At 35.9% G+C, this 26107-nt stretch overlaps 1 pseudogene across 1 annotated transcript; it reads left to right on the top strand.

Annotated features, from left to right (window-relative positions):
• Window positions 1-1314: 1314 nt before the first annotated feature.
• LOC308609923 (dual specificity protein kinase CLK4-like) lies at window positions 1315-19500 on the top strand (annotated as a pseudogene). The gene is made up of 14 exons: window positions 1315-1454; window positions 2221-2286; window positions 6289-6357; window positions 6583-6736; window positions 7788-7878; window positions 8277-8343; window positions 11285-11401; window positions 11494-11660; window positions 11867-11961; window positions 12212-12341; window positions 15108-15190; window positions 18001-18080; window positions 18803-18893; window positions 18971-19500. The product of its transcript is annotated as a dual specificity protein kinase CLK4-like (transcript).
• The last annotated feature ends 6607 nt before the right edge of the window (window positions 19501-26107 follow it).

Below are 26107 nucleotides of genomic sequence, written 5' to 3'. Positions count from 1 at the left end.
TGATGGCTTTTCTGATGGTCTTTTGGCTCAGGTTAATTTGTAATGTCATTTATTTCAGTTTCCCATATTCAAATGACTATGTAAATCAGAATGCTCACTTATCAATTTCTAGTGAGAACCCTGACTAGAGTTTTAGGATTTTTGTTGGACCTAAGAATCAACAAGAGAAGTGAGTTAAAAGATCTAAATATTTGGTGGCTTCGGTCCCTGATGGCATGATACCTACATTTTCTTAGGGAATACCTCCCAGGAGATGCCTCATTTTAAAGTCTTTTAATTCATTTGAAATCTTTTAAATTTTTTACTTGAATTTGTTTGCTTGTTACTGAGTCATTTGGGCTAACTGAAGGAGGTTAACTAAGTTGGTTTTGCTCCATTTTACCTGTTTTCAGCTCCTTGCTGAGTTGTGAACCTCACCCTCTTCAACAGTTTGGACATCACTGTTAAAAACTTGACTGCTTTGTGAAAGAATTAAGATTTGAAGAGGCAGAATGGGATGACATTGTTAGAACACAGATCCTGATCCTGAATGGAACCTGTGAGGATGTAGTTGGAGCCAAGGAATTGTCACAATTATCTGATTTCAGTGTGACCATATTCATCCTTATAGGTTCATTTCTTTAGTCACCCCAGATCTACAACAAATATGTTTAATTTTAAGAATGGTTGCAGGATGATCTGAAAATAAACAGTCATCTCCTATATTCTATCCCTAAGTGTTTCTCTGACTTCAGTTATTTGTATCACAGTATTTCAACAAAGCTGCATGACACTTGTGATATTTGTTTTAAATTAGTTCACATTTAAAGTTAACATCAATAACTTAATAATTTGACTATATCAATAACTTAAGAGATTAGTAATAATTTACCATAGAAAGAAGGTAATGATAAAAATAAAACCAAAAAAGTTATTAATTTCTAGCTAGATATTGTTGTCTACTGAAGGCTGTAAGCCTGAATCCTGACTCTTTTTTTAAAAATGGCAGTTAGCCAGTGTTAGTTGAAGATATGCACCAAGCTGAGAATTTATCCAGAAGAATGAAAAGAAAATGCATTAAGGTCTCACAGTGTTATCATTTAGTACTAGGTGTGTATGCCACTTAGAATCATCTGACATACCAGTGGGATAGTGCCTCCATGCCTTGGGAACCATTACCTATGAAGATTTTAGAACCTGTATGACCCCATGTGCTGGTTTTTTTCTATTTAATTAATATTAATGTGAAATATTTTATTTACTAAATATAACCGTCTGTAAATTCCACAACTCACTTTTCATTTCCATTAACAGATGAGGCATTCCAGAAGAACTCACTGCCCTGACTGGGATAACAGAGAAAGCTGGGGACATGAAAGCTACAGTGGAAGTCACAAACGGAAAAGGAGATCCCACAGTAGTACACAAGAGAACAGACATTGTAAACCACATCACCAGCTTAAAGAATCTTATTGGTAAATTACGCTTGAACTAGTACCATTTTAACACTAATAGTTGTAATGACTTGTCATTAGCTTATATAGCTTTCATCTGTCAGATTGTTTTATAAATCAGTCAACAAATACTCATTCAGAAAATATTTACTGAGTGCCTCTTATATGCTAGACACTGCTGTGAATAGAACAGAGTTCCTACTCTCACATATCTGTGTACATTTGGGAGCTGTAGGAAACAGTTGCTGGAGTCCCAGCTGCCAGTAATATAGTTGTGGGAAATGAGACACACGAAAGTTAAGTAAGTGATTAAAGGACCAGTGAGTGCCTTTAACTTGTATGTAGTAGGGAGAGCTGTACATTGGGGCACTTATTTAGGGTTCCACAAATGAGAGCTAATGAAGGGTCGGGAGGAGTTCATCCAGATGGAAAAATAGCATGTGGTGTGTGAGAATGTTAAAGTGTGTTGGGGATTAGTTGCTTATACTGTATTCTACAGGTTATATTTGTAGATAAGGCCAGTGGATATGTTTGGGACTTTTAGAAGCTTGGCTGTTGTAAGAAGGACCTCATTAAAAATTTCCAATGGCATGTGTCCTGTTCTGTTGTATTCTTACCAGTGTAAAATTTGGAGGTACTACGTTTATATAGAATTGAAGGAATTTTTCAAGTTCCTAAATGATTAAACAAAGCCTAGGTGAATAGAGTTTCTTTCATTCTGTCCTCCGTTAATTTCCCTTTCTCATTTGTTTTTGGTGGTTCTATGTTTTCTCCTTGTTTTGTGCAGATGTTCCACTGGGACTGTTTGCCAGATTGCTTTCTAAATTAGCCAACTGGCGTTATTTAAAAAACAGTATGCAATTTTTTTCCTTCTCCATGCCAAAACAGACTTGTTCTGTAGAACAGTGAGCTTGTTGTTAATCAGTGCAGACTAATCATTCTTCACACACTATCATATGGAGGGAAGAGGGAGAATCTATGCCAGGATTTCAATGACCTGAGCTAATTAATGTATTATACAAGAATATCTGTACCCTATATTATGATAACTACAAAATACTCTGTAAGCCTTAACATATAGTACTAACCATTCATGGATTTATTATGCATTGTATGTGTCGAAAGGAAGTGATATGAATGATGAACAGTTATTCATATTCACAATTAACCACATCAAGATGATACTGAGTCAGTGCAATAACCACTAGGCCAATAGTTTCTTCTTTGATATTGGCACCAGAGATGTCTGGTGGTAATTGCTCTCCGTAATCTGGAGTAATCTAATAGTCTTTTTCAAGATTCAAATCTTCATAAGAGTTTTTCTTTTGTAAAATTATTGGAAAAAAAATGAAAAATACAGAAGCATATAAAGAAGGTACTCTTGGTAGGATGCTAGTCCCTCATTTGGATGTAAAGTTATTTCTTCTGAAAAATATCTTTGTATACAAATCTTTGCCTCTGAATATTTCCTGAAAATAGGTTCTAAGAAGGGACAGTTTCAAGTGAAAGGGTGTGACCTCTTATAAGGCTCTTGCTACATATTCACATATTTTTCCACATATTTTTCTAGAAAGTTTGTACCAAGTTACACTCCCTACGACATGCTGTCACTAGTCTTGTGTATTTTGAAATGCCAAGAATAGTGTTTTCTTTTCATTTGAATGTTTAAATTTCTGCTGAATTTGTCCTCTGTCATGTGCTTATTGAACACTTGAATATTTTTTTAATTGAAGTCTAGTTGATTGTGAACATTATTTTTGTATTCTTAGCCTATTTTTTCTATTAAAGCATATTTTTCTTATGATTTATCAGTGCTTTTATTGTATATCAATTATCTTACCTTTTTTCCTATATATTTCAGAGTGTCTTTTCTTTCTGATTTGTAAGTAGCCTGTGAATTGCTCCCTTCCTACAAGCTTAATCAATTAATTCTACACAGGAAGACTGATGTGGCTGTGAACACTGTGAACACATTTTATATCCTTAAATGTCTTGTTGTAACATAGAGTATCAAGCCTTAAACCAGTGATTCTCAAACTTTAGTGTGAATAGAATCACTTTGGAGGTATGTTTAAAATGCATATTACCAGATTATTCAGTGAGTCTGACCTGGGGTCCAGGGATCTTCATTTTTAAAAATTCAGTATTTCGATATTGTTAATAAACAGACCACCCTTTGAGAAACACTGTTTTAAGCCCTTTAGCCTGGCATGCAAGATTTTGGATGATCTGTTCCCAGCTTATTTATTTGCCTATGTTCCCCTATGTGAAAATTGCTCTTGCTGAAATTGTCTACTTACTATTTCCTAAGTAACATGTAGACAAACTCATCTCTAAACCATTCTGGCTAAAAGTACTCTATAAATGTAAGATGGTCATATGCCATTTTTCTTTCCTGGCACCACTTCTACTTCCTACTTTATCCAAATCCTGATGTCCCTATAATATGCAACTCTTCCCTTCTTTTTCACGAAATCTTCCCTGACCATTTTAAGCATTATGAGTTTTTTCTCCTAAGCACTCATATCCAGGCTTTCGGCATTTCCTGCATGGTTGAGTTTTGTTTTATTTTTGTGTGAGTAATCTCAAATTGAACAGTTATTTGTTGGCAGGGATTTTGCCTCATATATTTTTTTATCTTCCACAGGACCTGTGTGGAAATAGAAACGAATGCCCATAGCCTCATTAGTCTTGGCTGTTTTAAAGAACTACAGTGAAATATTCACTGGACATTCAGTGACTATTTTTAGAAATTCAATCAGTCTGTTCATCCTGTTCACTCTGTCCATATAGCCTTTATAATTCTGTAGTCTTTGTTTATATAATCTCTAAGGCTCGGTTGTTGTAGCCTGAAGAGGTCCTCATCTTTTTAGTTTATCCTCATAGTATTACTTCACTCCATGTTTGTTATTCTATAGATTATTTATGGATTATCAGCAGCTCTAATTTCATGCACTAGTCCCGCTAAGGATTATTAGTGTTAGAGTTTTCCGATACATTTTAGACTTTTATGGGAAGGATGCCTTACAGAATTAAACAGATGCCCTTTAGAGTATGGTAATTTCTAGTTTGACGTATTGTAGATCTCTCCCTTAACGGTTCCAAGCAACTCATCAGATCCCTGACTTAGACCCAGATTTAGACCCTAATATCCTGAGTTGTTTCTCCAATGGCTAGAACTTAAGGCTGACACTGGGGAAAGGGGGTTTCTGCATCTCCCCAGCCTGGATTTGATGCCAGCCCTGTTGAGTAGCAGTTTTAGAGATGCTTCTTCATTATTTTTGCATAAACCAGCCTCCTGAGAAAAAAGAATGACAACATATTCTGGAAAAAGAACGAGGTTAGTGAGGGCAGTCTAGTTAACATCTGTCACTCCATTGCTTGTCAGGATTATTTTACCTGGTGTGTCTGACTGGGCAGGTGTCCCCTCTCTCCCTCAGTGCTCCATGTGCATCCCTCTTGAATCTTCACACTGTTGAAAAGGATACTCATCCCAGGTAGAGAGGGGGACAGGAAACTGGGTCAGTTGACTCTGTCTTTTTCTTTCCATCAAATCAAGGCTACTTAACTGGAATCCATTGACTTCCTGAGGTCCATGATCTCTGAAATTCCTTGCCAAGTTTTGTTTACGCATTTGTGCATTTCTTAGGGGAGAGGGTCCATACCTCTCAATTAGATTTTCAAAAGGATCTGTAGATTCAGCAGTTAAGCACTATGGGGCTTACCTGGTGGCACAGTGGTTGACAGTCCGCCTGCTGATGCAGGGGATGCAGGTTTGTGTCCCGGTCCGGGAGGATCCCACATGCCATGGAGCGGCTAGGCCCATGAGCGATGGCTGCTGGGCATGTGCATCCGGAGCCTGTGCTCCACAATGGGAGAGGCCACAACAGTGAGAGGCCTGCGTACCGCAAAAAAAAAAAATAAATAAATAAAAGAAGTTAAGCACTATGGCACCAGATGATGCTGTTTTCTCTGAATTCTTGTCTATTTCACAAGCAGGAGTGACAGGAAATTCAAAATGCAAAGGGAAGTAGGGGGTTGGGAAATCCTAAGCAAGCAATTACTAGAACATTTTCTCATTTGAGGGGGATATATTTTAGATATTTTTGGCACATGAAGCAGCATTCAAAAACTGTGTTGTCTATTTCTCAGAAAGATACAGGAAGCTCGAAATAGAGGAGAGGAGATGGAATAGGTGGTGTGTATAATAATACTGGCACATACAATAGGATTTAGTATGTGCTCTACAACCATGGCAAATCGTTTTCCTTCTAGGGATCTCAGTGTAGTCATCTGTAAAATGAAAGGCCTGAAATATATTTAAGATTCCTTTTAGCTCTAATACACCTTTTGTGAAAGAACTCTGTGTGCCAGAGATACCTAACTTACATTAAGAAGTAAAGGAATCCTGTTTTGCCTGCCTCATATTGTGTGTGGCTCTGCAAAAAGGAAGAGAGCTTAGTTACAGATGCATATATCATAAGATTGATGAATTTCAGAAGAGCAGTTTTGTGAATTTTTGGTCTTAACTTTCACCAGAAGGTAAAGGGACACTTAATCAAGTAAACACTGAATAAGTTGAATGATTTGACCCAAGGTTTGTTCCTTCATTGCAGTATATATTAATAGAGATATATGTACCCATTTGCTTGTTGGTTAAGTAAAATTATTTAAGTTTTGTGAGTTAAGTATAAATTCTAATTCATCAATTTGTATTTTTTTCTTTTATTGAGTTAGCTGTTGAAACCAGGAATTCTTGAGAGAATGTTTTATTTTAACCACGTTAAAATGTGGTTAAACGTTAAAATGTTCTAGAATGAAGAGAGTAATTTTAAATCCTGTAATGTGTTTGCAGTCATTATTTAGAAGCAAGGTTCTTCAATGAGAGATATTATCGGGACCAGAGATACATTGATGAATACAGAAATGACTACTACAAAAGATATGTTCTTAATATTGATGAATACAGAAATGACTACTGCAAAAGATATGTTCCTAACATTGATGAACACAGAAATGACTACTGCAAAAGATATGTTCCTAACATTGATGAATACAGAAATGACTACTGCAAAAGATATGTTCCTAACATTGATGAATACAGAAATGACTACTGCAAAAGATATGTTCCTAACATTGATGAATACAGAAATGACTACTGCAAAAGATATGTTCCTAGACGTTATCACAGAGACGTTGAAAGCAGTTATCGAATCCACTGCAGTAAATCTTCCGTCCGAAGCTGGAGAAGCAGTCCTAAAAAGAAGCGTAATAGACAATGTTCAAGTAATCAGTCACGTTCGGTATGATTGATTTTGTTTTTATTTTGGGTGGATACTTATTTGTGTGTAAAAGCTCTTACTGAGCCAATAAGTTTGAAAAAGTTTATAATACTATATGAATATAATTGTGTTTATATTACTTGAATCCTTAAAGGAAACTTCCAAATTCTTACAACTTATCTGCATTTATTAGTAAGTCCTCATTTGCCCACATTTACTCATTTTCTGCAGACCAGATCATGAGGTTCTTGATTTTAATGTTAAAAATATTTTTATCTTTTATAACATAATCATACGAAAAGATGAAGCACCCATCTTTTCTTTCATCTTAAACATTTTTTACTTTAAAAGAAACCCCTTTTCCAGTACTTGGAGACAAATGTAGAAAGTTGCACTGGTGGATACTTACCCTGTGTATAGCACAATCTGCAATTAGTTCCATTGGAGCTCTGAAAGTGGGTGCTGAAGGGGAAATTATTGTCCAGAAAGCCTGCCCTTCTTTTTTACACTCATGAATCTTCACTTGTTTGCAGTAAACTATGAATTATTATTTTCCTCCCCAAGTTTTCTTCACTAGAACTATCATTGATTAGATCAAACATTGACATTAGCCTTTATTTTCCCCTTTTATTTTAATAAGTATGTTTAAAAATATTGCTCAGTATCAATTTGAACTAATCTTGACATTTTCAAACATTTTCCTGCCAAACTAGACATTTCAACTCACAGCATAGGCTATTTTATAACGAGATTAATAGATCATGACATTGCATTCTTTAAATTTCAGACTTCAATTAAGTCAGTATTTTAGAGACAATTGTGTTGTTTTTTCTATTGCCACTTTAAGTAACTTATCTGAAAATCTTGCCATGTTTTTCTTCTGTAACATAAACTGTGTCCTGTGAATTTCTGGGGACTGAATTTGAAATTGCTCCTGCCAACTGTTCGTGGCCTGGTTCTTATCTGAATGCCTGAATATCTCCCCGCTGAATGAATTGCATATTCTGCCCTGAATTCACTCTGCTATATTGATTGGCTGGACGATCTTGGTGCTGCCCACTTGCCATTCCAGAAGAGCCACCAAAGGAAAAGATCCAGGAGTATAGAAGATGATGAAGAGGGTCACCTTATCTGTCAAAGTGGAGACGTTCTAAAAGCAAGATGTATAGAATATTTTTCAACACTTTTTAAACTTTGCAGACAGAATAATCTTTTTAAGAATAGTTTGTCAGCGGGGGGCTAAAGAACTCTTCATAGCTTTTTTGTTTTGTTTTTTGTGGGTTTGTTTGTTGTTCTTTTGTATTTCTTCTTTTCTATAGAGTTTAAATATTTCTACTCTAAAGTTCCAAAATAATCAGTGGAATTTGAGATTAGAGCCAGAAAGATAGCTCTATCTAAGTTATTTTTGTAGCAGCTGAAAATAAAATAATTTGAGTGCTGGAACCTTAATTATGCTTTAATAGAGAGCATTTGAAAAAATTCCACACTTAAGCATTCATTATTTGAGTAACTGATAATTTGTACTCATGTACTTACACTTCTTTCTCCCCCCTCACTTTAGATGAAATCGTGAACACTTTGGGAGAAGGGACCTTTGGCAGAGTTGTAGAGTGCATTGATCATGGCATGTAAGTTTGTTGTTTTTCTTTTTTGAACATTCTGATATTTTTGGTGGAGAAGGATCCATAATTTAGATGAAATGGAATTTAAGTGTTAGCTATGTGTTTTCCTGGGAGGTATAAGTATTCAAAAGTTCTTGAACTGTGTATGATTTATTTACCATAAGTATGGATTTTGACCAAGAATGCTGAAAATTTTTATCAGATGGAGTTCATTGAAATTAATGTCAGTGTTCAAGTGAAGACTTTCCCAGAACTTAGGTCCTTATCTTTCTATAAGAGATTTGAGTGCTTTACCCTACTTTTGAATTGCAGAGACAATAAATTAGCATGTCTAATCTTCTTGGTTGAAAAAGTTTTATTTCCAAAGGATAATATTTGCACGTTAGGATTAGCTTCTCAAACTATAAATAAATTATATTACTTGAAGCCTACAGAATAAAGTCCAGATTCTTTAATGAGTTATACTAAACTTTTTGTTATTTGACCCTCTCTGCTTCATTTTCATGTTTTCCTCTAGGATCTCTATTCTGCGGTTGCAAATTTTTTTGTAAGTGAACGTCTTACAACAGTTTAGTGGAAACTGCACATTTCTAAATTGACATCTCAACTTTTCATCATAAAATAGTTGAGGATGTAATTTCCAGCTTATTGTAAATGCTGATTTAAAAAAAACCATATTTCTCTTTCTAAATATGTTTGGGGGAATCTAAATACAACAGCTTGATACCTCCTGTCATCCATGAACAAAGTTTGCTTGAATACTTAGAAATGCTTTATCTTGAACTTAACTTTTACTTCTCTTTTCATAAAGAATATTATCCTAAATATCTTTTATTATCACCCTTTCCTCTCTATGACAAAAATGTGAACATAAAGTAAAATTTTAAGATATTTTGAAATACTTTGACTTAGGAAAGTTGCTAAGAATTCCCATCTCTTCTTCACCCAGATTCCACAAATGTTAACATTTTACAGTGTTTAATCATTCTCTATATTTACATGTTATATGTATTTTCAAGTTTTGCCAGCTTATCTACAACCTGATTCACATTTCACTAGTTGTCCCATTTAGGTCTTTTAAAAATTTCTTGAGGTTCCAAGACTTGAGTATTTGAGATATTCCAATGAATAGTATTCAATTGATCAAGTACAAATCTGTTACAAATTTTGATACTTATTAGACCTAAAACATACAATGTAATTGAAAATATATCTTTTATTGAGATGGTTGGGGCCTTTAAAAAATGAGTTCCTGTGTGCATAGATAAATCTTACTGTTTTAACATTAAGTTTCCATTTTTCTTTTTTTTTTAACTGACAAGTAATATGAAAGCTTATAAGTTTAAGGTGTATAACGTTGGTTTGAAACATTTATATACTGCAATATGATTACTATAGTAGCATTAGCTAACACCATTATCCATTTTTCATTTTTATAGCTATTAGCACTGTTCATTTTTATAGCATATTAGCAGTTAGAAAACTTGTCCATATGATGAAATAGATGAGACTAGAAGAAGTTTTGTCACAGCAGTTTTATAGTAATTCTTTTAAGTCTTGAGATATATGCTATACATCATAGGGAGATAAATCATTAAAAATTTATTTTGATGATTATATATCAGCCCACAACTTCATTGGGACCTTGTCAAAAGAAATGAGTTTGGAATAGGTTTGCTATCCAGCCACTAGAAAAATTTTTGCCTCAAAGAATTTTTTTTCTTTTTTATAAACAGCCTGGTGCACAAACCTTGCAATATTAATTTCACGTGCATGGGGTTCTCTTTTGTAATGTGGGAAGGCCATAGTGAAAAATGCAGGGTTGACTGCTGGCTTGTATTCAAGAATATCAGGTTTAGAAGAGAGGACAGAAGGAAGCTGAAGATTTGGAAATCCTTTTCCTCAAAATCATTTACAGCTTTTTTTTTTTTGGCCATGCCACGTGGCTTGCGGGATCTCAGCTCCCCGACCAGGGATTGAACCTGGGCCCACGGCAGTGAAAGCTCATGTCATACACCACTGGACCACCAGGGAATTCCCTCTGCACTTTTCAGGAAGTACTACAGATGCCCCGGTCTAAAACACGCTGCCATACATTGTTGCTATTTATACCTATTCGCATCCGTGAATGCACTAAACATTTTTTTGGCTTGATGACTTATTGATGGTGTCTCCTTTGCCAGAATTATCTAACAAACTGATAGTTGTCTTTCTTCTCTGAGGAAGTCTGAGCTCCCCTAACTCTGATGGTTATGCTCTTTCTTCTCTCTATTCCTTATACCAGGCACTTCTAAACTTATGATAAGTTGTTCAAGTGTCTGTCTTTTCCATTAGTCTGTGAGGTACATGGGACAAGCTCTTTTTAACAGTGATTCCAATGCAACATCTGGCACAGTCTCTCTAGCCTGGTGAATGAGTAAATGTTTTCAGCAGTAGTATGTTCAAGGTTTATATTTTTATCCTTTTTTAAAAAAAACTACTTATAAAATCTAGGTAAATTTAAACTTTTGGAAACAAACATTAATGTTCATAAGTATTAAGAGAAATCATCACTCTGTATAATGTATATTTTGTCATAATGTTTTGAAAAAATGTTTATAGATCTGCTATAATATACCCTGAAAGATTATTTAGGAAAATAGCATAGAGTGATTGGTACTTAACAAGATGATGCTTTAGAGCAGGTGTCCCCAACCCCTGGGCCGTGGACTGGTAGGAACTGGGCCTAACAGCAGGAGGTGAGCAGTGGGCGAGCGAGTGAAACTTCATCTGCTGCTCCCCATAGCTTGCATTACCACCTGAACCATCACACCCTCCCCCCAACCATGGAAAAATTGTCTTCCATGAAAACGGTCCCTGGTGCCAAAAAGGTTGGTGACAGCTGCTTTAGAGGATATATGTCTTCAACGCCCTTCTGTACATTTACCATTTTCATTTTGTTTTAAAGGGGTGGCATACATGTAGCAGTGAAAATCATAAAAAATATGGGACAATATCATGAAGCAGCTCATTCAGAAATCGAAGTATTAGAGCATTTAAATAGTACTGATCCCAATAATGTCTTGTAAGTAATAAACTTGGAACTGTGATCCATTATGTTACATGAAATAATCAGAATTCTGTGAACTGAATTATTTGTATTCTGATCTGTTTCAGCCGATGTGTCCGGATGCTAGAATGGTTTGATCATCATGGTCATATTTGTATTGTGTTCGAACTCCTGGGACTTAGTACCTATGATTTCATTAAAGAAAATAGCTTTCTGCCATTTCAAATTGACCATATCAGGCAAATAGCATATCAGATCTGTCAGTCAATAAATTGTAAGTATACTTGTTAAATTTTTAAATACCAGTAAATTAAAGGTTTTATTGGACAAGCAACATATCAAACCATTGTCACTAAAAATGCACGTTGCAAGTAAAGATGAAACCACTTTTGATCCCTACCTCTACTACTAATTCTCCTTTCCCCCGGTACAGATTAAATTTGTAAGTGAAACTAATAATGTCTTTTTGTTGGTTTGTAGTTTTGCATCATAATAAATTAACCCATACAGATCTGAAGCCTGAAAATATTTTATTTGTGGAGTCTGACTATGTAGTCAAGTATAATTCAAAAATGGTAAGTTACACTTGTTTTAATTTTGGTAGTTGTCTTTAAAATTAATTTAGCTTGGTGATCCTTGGATGAGGAATTTTACCTTTGAGGCTTATTATATCCTGACGTTTAACCCAAAAAGGGTAATCTTTTGCCTTTCTCATGGGGTTATTTTGAAAATCAAAAAGAGAATTCATGTGCAAGCCTTTTGGATAGTGCTATAAAATATTTCATATCTTTATTGATCTTTGTGATTACTTAACTGTATCTCTAGAAACGTGATGAACGCACACTGCAAAACACAGATATCAAAATTATTGACTTAGGAAGTGCAACATACGATGATGAACATCATAGCACTTTGGTATCTACACGGCATTACAGAGCTCCAGAGGTCATTTTGGGTTAGTAGATACCAGACTTCCTGATATTTTAATTGAAAAAGAGATATTTTGTTCTCTATAGCTTTTATTGGGGGGCAGGTAGTTGGGGGATAGCTGTAATTTTCTTAGCAGTGTACAGAAAATGTTTTCTGTTTTCATAAAAGCTGTCTGGACATTGCTATAAATATTTTTCCTGAGTGGGAAAAATGTGATATCATCTGTAAAGATATTCCAGGTGGTGGTTCTTTTTGAACAAGTCAGTCTTACAAGATCATAAGAGAACAAGCTGTATTGGCTAAGTCCATGACAGCAGTGTGATTTTGAAGCGATGTGGGCACCTCTTTTCGTCTCATCACAAAGCATGGTGCTGGGGAAAATGCTAAAGATTTGGCTGGCAGACGTCTAGATGTAGGGTGGATGGAGGTTAAGAGGAGAAGAAAGAGGGGCTAGTCTAAGAGGAGAGCTTTGATCATCTTTGACGTGGGAAAGCATGGAAAGGAAAATTAGTTAAGGTGCAGGGTTTTTCAATATTAATAAAAGGGAACTCAGTGAGGGAGAGCGCATCTTATGCCTCAAAATTGAAAAGTTCGAGACCGAGTCATGTTGATAGAGCAAGGAAGTCAGAGATGGATTTGGGGGCTTGGAGACAGTGGGAAAAATTCAGATCAGGTGATATTGGGAGATAGTTAAATGGTATAGGCATATTACTTCACCAAAAGTAAGTTTCAACCGAGGTTGGATAGTAAAACATCTTTGTGGAATCAGTCTTTTCCACTTTTTACCTTTTGTCTAAGAGGACTTGGTAGTTGAGAATATGAGTGTGAGAGCAAACTAATGATGTTTACCTAGAGTAAAGAATTAGTAAAAGGGACAGGAAATTAAGAATAGTATGTAGTGCTGGCTAGGAGAACTTTCCATGATGATAGAAATGTTGTATATCTGCACTATCCAACATGGTAGCCATTAGTAGCCACATGTAGACTACTGTGTACTTTCAGTATAGCCAGTGTGACTGAGGAACTGAATTTTAAATTAATTAAACTTTTCGATTTAAATAACCACATGTGGCTAGTGGCTACCACATAGGATAGCACAGGTTTGGAGCTCATCTTTGAGAGTGATGTTACTAGGATTTCTGCTTAGTATGGTCTGAAAGAAGCTGCTGTGTTTCAGTAGTTTAGAAAATGTATTCATGGTTGAGGACTGAAGGCTGCAATGAAGGTAAAAGAATAGAGTGTGGGAAGAGATTGTGGACAGAGAGGTGTTTTCAGAGCTTAAAAAGAGATAACTTGCTGTGTTTTATCAATTTTAAGAAGAAGATTTTTCTCCACATTTTAACATGTGAGGAAACATAAGACAAAACGGCATTTTTTCTTGGTTATTGGTTCATAAAACAGTGGTGTATCTTACAGTTAGTTAATGGCCTCCTCCTAGATTGTGTAAGATACAGTGATTCCTAGTAATAATACAGTCCCATGTGTGACCAGGCTGGGGATAGTTGATATAAATCTGAAATTGGGGTTATTGGTGTTTAGGAAAAGAAACGAACAGATGGGAAGATTAGAAGGGTTCTTTGTGTGTTTGTGAAGTGTTACTCCTGAGGATGAAGGCAGAATTAGGTTGAAGAGGAAGATGTTGTCAGGTGCCACCACTGAGGAGGGCAGTTGGTCTCATGACTTGGGTGTTGGTAGTAAACAGAAGTTGGTAAAAGTGAATGATGTGAAATTCCAAAGAGTATGAGAGCTGAGCCATAAGAGAATGAGGTAGTTTACAGTCACTTGGGAGAAAGCTGGACTGGGAGACAGGAGTGGCTGGAAAAGAAAACTTTCATCTTAGATCCAAGCTCTATCATTTGCAGATTTTGTATGTGTTACTGTATGTAGAAACCATGCTCCATTATCCTTTTGTTCAAGTGATAAGTACCATGAGGGTTAACAAAAATGGCTAAATCATAGTCAAGTTCCTTGAATATATTGTTTCTTCCTTTGTCTTTAAATTCAGTAATGTTACTGAAAGTAATTGAAATGTCTTTTAAAGTACGTTTTATTTGTACATTTTTTTTATTAAAAACTTAATCTATAAAAGGTTAAAACATCTGTATGGTTTACTCTTTTCCTTTCTAATTAGATAGAGACTTAAGGCTAGGTGTTTTTTTCTTTTCTGCATAATGTTACTATTGAGAATTCTGAAGGAGAAAGTATATATGATCATGTATAGACAACCTGAAAGTACATATATAGATACCTCTCTATGTGAACTTTAAATATCTGTATAATTCTGCTTATGGGTGACACTGCTTATAATATCCATTATAATTCTTACATAATTTATGTGACACTACTATTTCTTTTAATGGAAGAAATAAACTCAGATATCAAGCTGATGGTAATTGATAAGGGGTTAGTAATTACACTCTGAGGATAATTATTGACCTATGTTTGCACTAATAAAATGTAAAATTTCATAGAACAACCATTAAGTGGTTATAACAGTGCTCCTCATTGCACAAGCAATTCAGAGACTATGGAATATTTGCTAACCCCTCTTACTTTCCATAAAATGCCTCCTCCCCCAGGTTAAAATACTGTAAGTTGATACAAGGATATGGAGGACTCTGAAAGCATACTGAATAATGTTTGGTATAAAACTAAAAATGTAAACCCTGAATTTACTATCATATTCTCCTAAATGGGCTATATAAAGAGAGCACCCACATAGGAAAAGATATTGTGTATTGGCAATTAAAAATGGTTGCATAATAAAATGTTTGGTTTTGTTTTTAAATAGCTTTAGGTTGGTCTCAGCCATGTGATGTTTGGAGCATAGGTTGTATTCTTATTGAATATTACCTTGGTTTCACAGTCTTTCAGGTATGTATTTAGTAAATGTTACTTACTGATTCATAATGAGCTTTAATGTTAAAGGCATGTTAAAGTTTTTGTTTCCATATTGGAAAGTTGCCATAGTGTCATTATTCTTAAGATGTAAACTTCCATGTGCAAAATAGTCATCCTTCTCTAAAACCATAGTTGAATGAAATACTCTCAGTGAATGGTCATAATTCATTCTGCATGTGGAGCTTTTAAACACATGGTCCATATTGACTTCATATGATCCAGTTTATTGTGATGCTCCTTCATAAATTTACATTAGTGTTACTATGGTCAGTTTTAATTCAGCTCTGGTAATGTTGCACTTTTATTAAAAGAATTCAGAAACAGTAAGATGTATTAAGCATGTATGACACCCTAGGCACATTTCTAAGCACTGTGTGTATAAAAATGAAAAGACAGCATCTCTCTCCTCAAGGAAGACATACACAGAATAGACATGGGATAACGTACAGTACAATGTGATACTTGCTATAATGGAACAATGTAGAAGGGAACCCAGAAAAGGTGAACAGTTAAGTTTCCTTAGAGAAGGCATCACTGAGGAATAGGGAGTTTAATCCAAGCTATAAGGAAAAGTAAGAGTTTGTCAGAAAACTAGAGTGTGTGATGGCCATATCAGGAAGAAATGGTATTCATAAATGCAAGAGGCATAAAGGAAGCTACTCTAGTTGAGGAAGGATGAATAGTGCTGCCGGAGTGTCTTGGATAAATAGGAAAATGGTGTGAGTAGGCAAGTACTGATTCATAGTGGATTTGTTTGCCATAGAAAGGTATTTGTTTTATCCTAGGAGTCAGTGGTTTCCAAATGTAGACCGGTCTAAAATGAAAATGATTTTGTAGGGTTGCCGTTCTGGCTTTCATTTAGAAATTACCTCTCCTGTTTTTTTTGGTATTAAAATGTTCTTTCTATGAAATGATAATTGTTATTGGCTTACTTGGCAGAACAAAAAGGAGAAAATGTTATTTAGGTCTCTACTTGTTTTCCTCATAATTTTGCTTATGTCGGAAAACTAAAAGTCCTGAAAGCTTCAAGTGGTGTAACCATTGGAGAACTTTAAGAGGGTTGTGATTTGATCAAGGTGTGTTGTTGGATGGGGTGAGGGTGGTTAGGAAGTTCCTGGCTAATACTGTCAAGGTTGCTTTGAGGTTATGGCAATGCAGGATGAGGAGGGAGGAAGCTGTGATGAATTATAAGTCACTTAGGTGGCTGTTGCAGAATATATGTGTTCACTGCTATGGGGCACCTCACCAAACTTCTGTCTACTCCGTAGAGATCTGTTAAAAGTACTCTGAGTTTGTAGACAAGTTTGATATCTAGAACATAGCTGTCGGACATATCTCGGGGGTGGTGTCTGGTTTTGTGGTAGTAAGCTATAGGGTCAAGGAAAAAGTTGAGCACAGTGCATGCTTTCTTCATTCTGACACATATAAAATCCTTCAGATGGTTTTATGATTGTAAATCATTCTGAGATCTTAAGCGTCGATTATTAACTTTGGTGTGAGATGTTGTTTATATTTTAATTCCACCCTCCAAAATAGTCTTCAACTAAGGAACTTTTTGAAGATAATGGAGCTTGTATTATTTATTCCTGTCATGACTTAAGAACATTTTGAAAGCAGTGTGCTAGGCACAGTAGTTAATGGATTTAAAAAGCATTGCACATAGACTCTGCTCTTCAGAGCAAGGATTGGCAAACTATATCCTATCTGATGCCTGCTTTAAAAAATGAAAAAGAATATGTGGTGGAGACCATCTGTGACCATCCAAGCCTAAAATATTTACTATCTGGTCCTTTACAGAAGAAGTTTGCCAGCCTCCACTTAGGAGTGTACCATTTAGTTTAACAATTTATTCTACTTTAGCCAAAGCTCTGTTACTGTGTAATTTAAGAATATGAGTTTTGACTTGGGTTCATAGCTCAGCTTTCCTCATTGATGAGCTATATGAGCTTGAGCTAGTATCTTAACCTCTTTGAAAGTTATGTTCCCACATTCCTAGCTCAAGGTTGTTGTAAGAATTATTGGGACTGTATTTTTATTGTCTAGGATTAGTGTTACAAAGTTGCTATCCATTGGGTAATGGAGGTTAGTTAAGCAACCGATAAAATGAGTAGCCAGGTTTTTGGTAATCTTCCCAGTCATCCCTCAGTTAAACAGTGCAAGTAATACAAATAAGGAAAAACTGTTCTGTTTTACATTAAACAACTTATTCGAACATTGTAAATCAACTGTACTTCAGTAAAATATACTTAAAAAGTTGTTCCTCAATCAGCTATACAGACCTTACCAATTCATTTCAGAAATCAGACAATCAGTGTAGCTCATTCAGTTTTATTCCATCTTTGAAGTAGAGTGTAGTATAAATTGTATAGCTGTCTAATCTAGTCCTTTTATGGAAACACTATTTTCTTGTTTTTTTCTTAACGTTTATTTATTTACTTTTTTTTTGGTTGCATTGGGTCTTCATTCCAGCACGTGGGCTTCTCTCTCATTGTGGTACGTGGGTTTTCTCTCACCAGTTGTGGTGTGCAGTTTCCAGAGTGTGTGGGCTCTGTAGTTTGTAGCTCACAGGCTCTCTTTCTGTGGTGGGCAGGCTTAGTTGCCCCGCAGCGTGTGGGATATTAGTTCCCTGACCAGGGAGTGAACCCACGTCCCCCGCATTGGAAGGTGTATTCTCTGCCACTGGACCACCAGGGAAGTCCTGGAAACACTGTTTTCTTGTGTTTTCCTTTTATGTGCATGTAGGGAAATGGAAAGTGCTAAGTTTCTTTTTCCTATTTTTTTAGACTCATCATAGTAAAAAACACCTGGCAATGATGGAACGTATATTAGGACCCATACCAACACACATGATTCAGAAAACAAGGTATGCTTTTTAAGATTAAAGTCCTTATTGGGTACATGCAGTGGCCTATACTCAAACTATTGAAAAGCCATCTTTGTTGTTATTGCTTATTCCAAAGACTGTAGATTTTGAAATTTTTTTTCATGAAGTCAAGTTTTTGAAAAATAATGCAATATTTACTTTGTGATCCAGTAAATAAAGTGGTGTTTTTATACTCAAGTTAACCTCTGCATAAATGTTTTCCTAGGTTGATTTAAAAATAATACATAGAGTAGTAAAAAGAGCTTGATTTTGGAGTCCTATCTAAATTTGAACTCCAGACTGTTGCAAACCACATGTACGTCTTTGGACAAGAATACTATAAGTGGTTTCAAAACATAGCTTCACTGCAGAAGTCATCCAGGGAATTGTTAACGATTTCTAGCCCCATTCCAGATCTAGTGAAATCAGAATTTACAGGAATGGATCTAGGATCCTCTGTTTTTGACGCTGGCATTGTTTCACATATGGTACAACTTAGGTGGGATACTAAAACTTCAGAGGGTACAAGATTAGGAAAAATACCATATAAGGTATCCAATATAATGATTGCTGAGATATTTAGTAATTGTATGTTTATGTATATATATAGAGTTGTCTATGGTTCCATCTTTTCCCCCAATCCCCTGGTGGGGGCAGGGTAAGAATGTGGGTTTTGGGGTTTTTTTTTCTTGAAATTTAATCCAGATTTCTCTTTCCTATAGGAAACAGAAGTATTTTCTTCATAATCAGCTAGATTGGGAGGAACATAGTTCTGCTGGTAGATATGTTACGAGACACTGCAAACCATTAAAGGTAAAACAAAAAACAAAAAAAACCTGTTTTAACTATTTTTTATTGTCTTTCTTAAACAAAGTCATTTTTCCCCTCAGGAATTTATGCTGTGTCATGATGAAGAACATGAGAAACTGTTTGACCTGATTCAAAGAATGTTAGAATATGATCCAGTGAAAAGAATTACCTTGGATGAAGCATTGCAGCATCCTTTCTTTGACTTATTAAAAAAGAAATAAAATGGAAATCAGTGGTCTTACTATACTTCTCTAGAAGAGATTATTTAAGACTGTGTCAGTCAACTCTAAACATTCTAATATTTTTATAAACCTTAAATTATTTTGTACAGTTAAGTGTAAATGCTGTATGTTTTGTATCAATTGCATAATTATCTTGTTAAGCAAATATGGTCTTGATAATGAATGAAATATAAAAGCTAAAATTAATTTTCCTTTTTTGAGATTAATTACCATTTTTAAAGACCTTTGGAATATCCTTTGTGTCCAGTGATTGATCTTGCCTTTTTGTACATGGAGGTTGACTCTTGGAAGTGATTTTTGTGTTTTGTTTTTTGGTTTTTTTGAGTAAAAGGAAATCTTGACTACTTCATTCTTAAATGAATATTCTTTATTTACCTCAAACTTTCCTTAACTTTAAAAGATTTTTCTGTAATTGTTGAACAGGTAATAAGTATTATTAACTTTAGGTAGGCAGGTATTAGAAACCAAAACCCATAGGAACTGTTTGCTGTTGGAATTTCGTTAAATTGTAAGTATTGTGTTCTGTTTCATTGGTTGATGTCAGTGGTGGTAAGTAGCATTCATGGAAAGACATCCAACTTGTGCATCGTAATAGATTAATAAAACCACATACACACTTCGTTTAAGATTAAAGTCTAACTGGAAAGTTAGCTTGGAAAGTCCTGTTTTCCAATGGTTATTTATGTAGTTAGTCACAAACGTAGAAATAGGAATTCTGATGACTGAGGTTTTTGTTTTTAATGCCAAATCTTCAGGAGTCTAGAAATTGTCCAATATCTGTCTCCTTACCATATGAAGTATAAATACTTAAACCTCAGCCTATGAGACTTTATGGCTATTATTAAACAATTTGTATTTATGTTACTGTTTACTGGAAAACAAAAAAAAGATGATTTGATCAGAGAACACTTGGGAAGAAAACTGCAGAAATTTCCAGACCCTGATTGGTTAACATAATGAACTTTTTGTTCGTCTGTAGGTATTTTTTTCTGTTTACCTGTTTACACATGAAAAACTAAATGGTAGGGGCTTCCCTAGTGGCACAGTGGTTTAGAGTCCACCTGCCGATGCAGGGGACACGGGTTCGTGCCCCGGTCCAGGAAGATCCCACATGCTGCGGGTCGGCTAGTCCTGTGAGCCATGACCTCTGAGCCTGTGTGTCTGAAGCCTGTGCTCCACAACGGGAGAGGCCACAACAGTGAGAGGCCCATGTACCACAAAAAAACAAAGAACACACAAACAATGGTAAATGATAATTTAGTAAAAAAAACACCAAAACTATTGATCAGTATGCCAGGTAAAAATTTTTTTGTTGTAGAATTCATGATTGCTTATCCAGATAAAGTTTTTTGTTAAAAGTATTCCCATTTCTGAAGTGCATTACCAAAGATTTGAGTTTCATCTGTATTCTGAACATAAAATGCATGTAATTTATTGGTATGACAAATGGTGATACCAAGTGGGTTTCTCTACATGATCCGCTGGTAGCATTTGCACATATAGTAAAGCTATGTTCCTGACATTGACTAGGAATTTAAGAAAGCTGAAATAAGTTTTGCCATAGAATCACTGCCTAAATTATTCTTAGGCCTCTGATGCAGTCCACATATAGTTCAACTATGTTATATGTTATAAGGTTTTTTTTAAAGGAGCATTTGATGTAAAGAAAAGGTTTTTCCTTAACACAGCAATCTCGTTATAGAGATTAAGAAGTCAGCCATCCTTTATTTTCCTCTCCATTTCCATACTGCTAGTGCCACTGTAGTACCGAAGCCTCCTGACCTTTCCCTACAAGTGCTCCAGGTTCCCAAATTAATGTTTACTTTCTCCCCCATCAGAAACTCATTCCTTTGGAGTAGCTGATCTCAAGATATAGGAGGAAAGAAAAATATCCACACTCTTTCTTACTAAGAAGTTAATGATTGCTAACCCCTTTCCCTGCTGAAAAGTATTTACATTCTTCACTAAGGGTATTTGCTAGTTCCCAGGCCTAATTCATGGAAGTTTAGGAATTAAAGTGAAACTTCAGTGAATTAGGTAGGATAGAAGAAAAGTTTAGTGGTGAGGATGGTACCTCTGGTATCATATGAGTGTCTCCTGCTAACCTTCCTTCCCATCTTCTGTGAACTCTCAGGTTCCTACTCTTATTTGCCTTTTTCCTTGTACTTCTGGACTCAATTTCTGAAAGCACCAGGTTTTTATTTGACAGTGTTGGGAGCTACAGCACTAACAAGAAAGGTTTAGAATGGCCAGTGTATAAATATGGATCATTTGTAACTGGGTATTTTCCCTCATGATTTGATGTCTCATAGTTTACTATTTCTAGAAATTCCATTGACGTCAAACCTAGTTTTAAAAGTGCAGCTAAATAGGTTATTTCCAGTGTTTTCTGCTACTGCTTATTTGCTCAGATGTTCTCATCCATGCATTCATCAAAATTTTTGGAGTAGACGAATAAAATTGACTTACGCAGTTGACAGTAGAAAAATACCCAGTGGAGTTTTGTAGTGTGTACAAATGAAAACTATTCCTCTGAATAATCTTGAAGGGCTTGATGCTAGAGAAATTAGAAATGACTCAGCCACGACTCCTAATAATTGCGGCTGAATTGTGACTTAAACTCAGGTATCCTAGATTCTAGCATTGTGCCTTCTTGTGATAATACACCTTACTGAGTTAAAAACTTCAGTTTGATTCTTGTTCATGGTTCTGTGAAATGGGATGAAATGAATGTAATGGCTAATAGTTTAATTACTTGGATTCCATTTTTCTCACGTTTTTCTTTAGTAGTTGATACATAGCTTCAACCATCAAAATGGTTAAAATGGTATGATAATTTGAAAATATACTCTATTTTAAGTAGATAGGCAGATAACCTATATTTAAACTTACCTTGACATCCTGGAATGAAGAAACACTTTGTCAGTTAGTGGCCTGGCTTTTTAACTCATTTCCAGTTTGAAATTTCTGATTCCCACAAAATTTGGTGCAAGTAAGGTATTTTAAATTTAAACATCCAGGGACTTCCAGGGTGGTGCAGTGGTTAAGAATCCACCTGCCAATGCAGATGACGCCGGTTTGAGCCCCAGTCCGCGAAGATCCCACATGGCGGAAGCACCTAAGTTAGTGTGCCACAACTGCTGAGCCTGAGCTCTAGAGCCCGAGAGCCACAACTACTGAGCCTATGTGCTGCAAGTACTGAAGACCGCATGCCCATGTGCTGCAAGTCCTGAAGACTGCATGCCTAGAGCCTGTGCTCCTCAAGAGAAGCCACCGCAATGAGAATCCTGCGCACCGCAACGAAGAGTAGCCCCCACTCACCGCAACTAGAGAAAGCCCACACGCAGCAATGAAGACCCAACACAGCCAAAAATAAATAAGTTTTAAAAAATTTGTAAATGTGAACATCTAGTACTTTGTTTAACAAGCTGCATTTTCAGGGAATTCCCTAGTGGTCCAGTGATTATGACTCTGCTTCCACTGCAGGGGGCACTTGTTCAATCACTGGTCAGGGAACTAAGATCCCACATGCCAAGCAGCCAACAACAAAAAAAGGCAACCTTTCCAAATAGAACAGAAGAATTCATGAGTCATTAACAGTATTAATAGCATCAGTAATTGTTGGCTTAGTAGATTGCACGTTTGCAAATAAATAGGTAGAAACAATTTTAATTCTTAAAAGAGTTGATCCAATTAGTTGGTTAATTGGTTTTATTTTTTCCATATTTTCATAGAGGGAAGGTAAAGTTTTAAGGCGGGTTGGCTTTACAACTCCTTGGCCAGTCTAGCCTTTGCGGCCAGTTTTATGTTAGTGATTTTTAAAAATAAAATGCAAAAGTTGAATAATGAACCTCTAAATATATATAGCCCAGCTTAAAAAATCAAAAGCATTTTGCAAATTTTGTTTCATCAGTTCCCCAACTTATTTTCCTGTTGCATTTAAGTACAAATGTCATTTACCATTTCATCCATATTTCTGTACTGTATATCTTTTACCATGAGTTTCTAATGCGAGTATCACACCTAACAAAATAATTCCTTATCTGGTAGGGTCTATAAAGTTTCATGATTGTCTAAAGAGTTATTTTAAGTTAGTTTGAATCAGTACCGAGTCAGGGTCCACACATAGCTAATTTGTCTCAGATCTCTTAATCACTATGTGCCTTTTTCTCCTCTTTTTATTTCTTTGCTAATTGAAACTTGGTCATTTGTCTTTAGAGAATTTCCCATATTCAATATTTCATTGCAGTGGTGTCCTTTCTTCTAGTCCCCACTTATCCTGTAAACTGATAGTGAAGTTTTTTTATAGTATTCCTTCTGATAAATACAGAAGGGATGTTAGAAATACACTGTGTTGCTACTCTTTATGAAATACTATATTTGGGCACCAATCATCAGTGGATGCTAAAACCATGAGGGGAAAACTGATGGAGAACTTTAAAATGAAGGGATCAGGCTGAACCTCAGGTTGGCAACCAGATAGATGTGTTGATATGCGTCTGAGGTGATGCAATAGGAAATACACAGCACCTGTGGGGTATCACTGCCTTTAAAACAAAAAAATTGAACTTGGATCTAGTCAAGCCTGTAGATTGAAATTGAAATACAAAGAAGCATCCCGATCCTTTTTGTTCATGTCTTACCTGTCTGTAAATTCTTTGCGGTAGCAGGTCAATGAATTAAAAGAGCTCAGACTTCTTACTAGCATGGTTTCAACTTTAGTCCTAGGTCTTCTCTGTGTTTGGAGGAGTAAGTTACTTTAAAGTAACCGTACTTCCTTACTTGGAATTACTGAGGGATAATATCTGTTATCTAATAGCCAATGCAGGGGACACAGTTTCAATCCCTGGTCTGGGAAAATCCCACATGCCACGGAGCAACTAAGCCCGTGCGCCACAACTACTGAGCCCACGCACTGCAACTACTGAAGCCCATGCACCTAGAGGCCGTGCTCTGCAACAAGAGAAGCCACAACAGTGAGAAGCCCGTGCACCACAACTAGAGAAAGCCCGCACTCAGCAACAAAGACCCAACACAGCCAAAAATTTAATTTTTTTTTAATCTAGCAGATTACCTGGCTTTTAGTTGACCCACTAGTAAATAGCAGTTATGTACTTTGTTTTCTATAAATGCTTTAACCCCTAGTAAATAGCAGTTACTTTGCTTTCTATAAATGCTTTAACCCAGGTGACTTCATGTTTTTTTAATTTTCCCAGTAATGTTGGTTGTTCCTCTTTAGGGCACCAGGAATTACAAAACTATCAAGAATTCTACTTTTTTTTCTCTTTTTTTTTGTGGTACGCGGGCCTCTCACTGTTGTGGCCTCTCCCGTTGCAGAGCACAGGCTCCAGACGCACAGGCTCAGTGGCCATGGCTCACGGGCCTAGCCGCTCCGCGGCATGTGGGATCTTCCTGGACTGGGGCACAAACCCACGTCCCCTGCATCGACAGGTGGACTCTCAACCACTGCACCACCAGGGAAGCCCAAGAATTCTACTTTTGACTCTCTATCATAGCAGTTTTTATTGTGACATTTCACTGAAACTGGAAGGGGGAATAGAATTTTCAAAGAATTTTCAAAGAATTTTTCTTTTTTTAACCAATCAAGTATGGTCAACTATTCAGATATATTTTCTTATATTCACTCCTTTCCTGGTTTTAGTTTGTTTTTAAATGTTGCAAGTCTGGGGAGAAGTTATATATAATTAAAAGACTTTAGCATAGATTTAATCGTAAAGGGACAATTTGTTGTCCCTTTGGGATATTTAATCCTAAATCCTAAATATCCCAAAGGAGCAGACACCTCATAGGTCCAGTTCTTTAGATACTATCAACAGCAGTTACATGTAATGAGATTAAAGATTAATTGTAGATTTGGAGGAGTTCCCATGCACCCCTTCCTCCCAGTGACTTAAAATGTTTCCCATTACAAATATAAATGAAAATTAAGGTTTTTTAACTTAAAAAAAAACAGTGCTCCTTTTTTTATCATGAGGTTTGAATTTTATTTTTATTGAAGTATTAGTTTCAAGTATACAGCAAAGTGATTCAGTAATATATATACATATATATGTGTGTATATATATATATATTCCTTTTCAGATTCTTTTCCATTATAGGTTACTACAAGATATTGAATATAGTTCGCAGTGCTATACAGTAGGTCTTTGTCATTTATTTTGTATATAGTAGTGTGTATCTGTTAATCCCAAACTCCTAATTTATCCCTACCCCACTTCCCCTTTGGTAACCATTTATTTTCTATGTCTGTGAGTCTATTTCTGTTTTGTACATAAGTTCATTTGTATCATCTTTTTAGATTCCACATATAAGTGATATCAAGATATTTCTCTTTGACTTATTCACTGAGTATGATAACCTCTAGGTCCATCCATGTTGCTGCAAATGCCATTTTTCATTCCTTTTTCATGGCTGAGTAATATTCTAGTGTGTGTGTGTGTGTGTGTGTGTGTGTGTCTGTGTGTATCCACTCATCTGTCGATGGACACTTTGGTTGCTTCCATGTCTTGGCTATTGTAAATAGTGATGCTATGAACATTGGGGTGCATGTATCCTTTCAAATTAGAATTCATTTTCATCTTTTCTGGGTATATGCCCAGGAGTGGGATTGCTGGATCATATGGTAGTTCTAGTTTAGTTTTTTGAGAAACCTCCATGCTGATTTCCATAGTGGTTGCACCAAATTATGTTCCCACCAACAGTGTAGGAGGGTTCCCTTTTCTCCACACCCTCTCCAGCATTTATTTTTTGTAAACTTTTTGATGATGGCAATTCTGACTGGTGGAGGTGATACCTCAGTAGTTTTGATTTGCGTTTCTCTAATAATTAGCAATGCTGAGCATCTTTGTGTGTGTCTGTTGGCCATCTGGATGTCTTCTTTGGAGAAATGTCTATGTAGGTCCATTTTTTGATTGGGTAGTTGGGTTTTTTGTTATTGAGTTGTACGAGCTGTTT

This window comes from Mesoplodon bidens (genome assembly GCF_964165515.1).
Source record: "Mesoplodon bidens genome assembly, contig: HAP1_SCAFFOLD_92, whole genome shotgun sequence".
Lineage (NCBI taxonomy): Eukaryota > Metazoa > Chordata > Mammalia > Artiodactyla > Ziphiidae > Mesoplodon > Mesoplodon bidens.
This window is presented reverse-complemented; position numbering and strand designations above follow the sequence as displayed.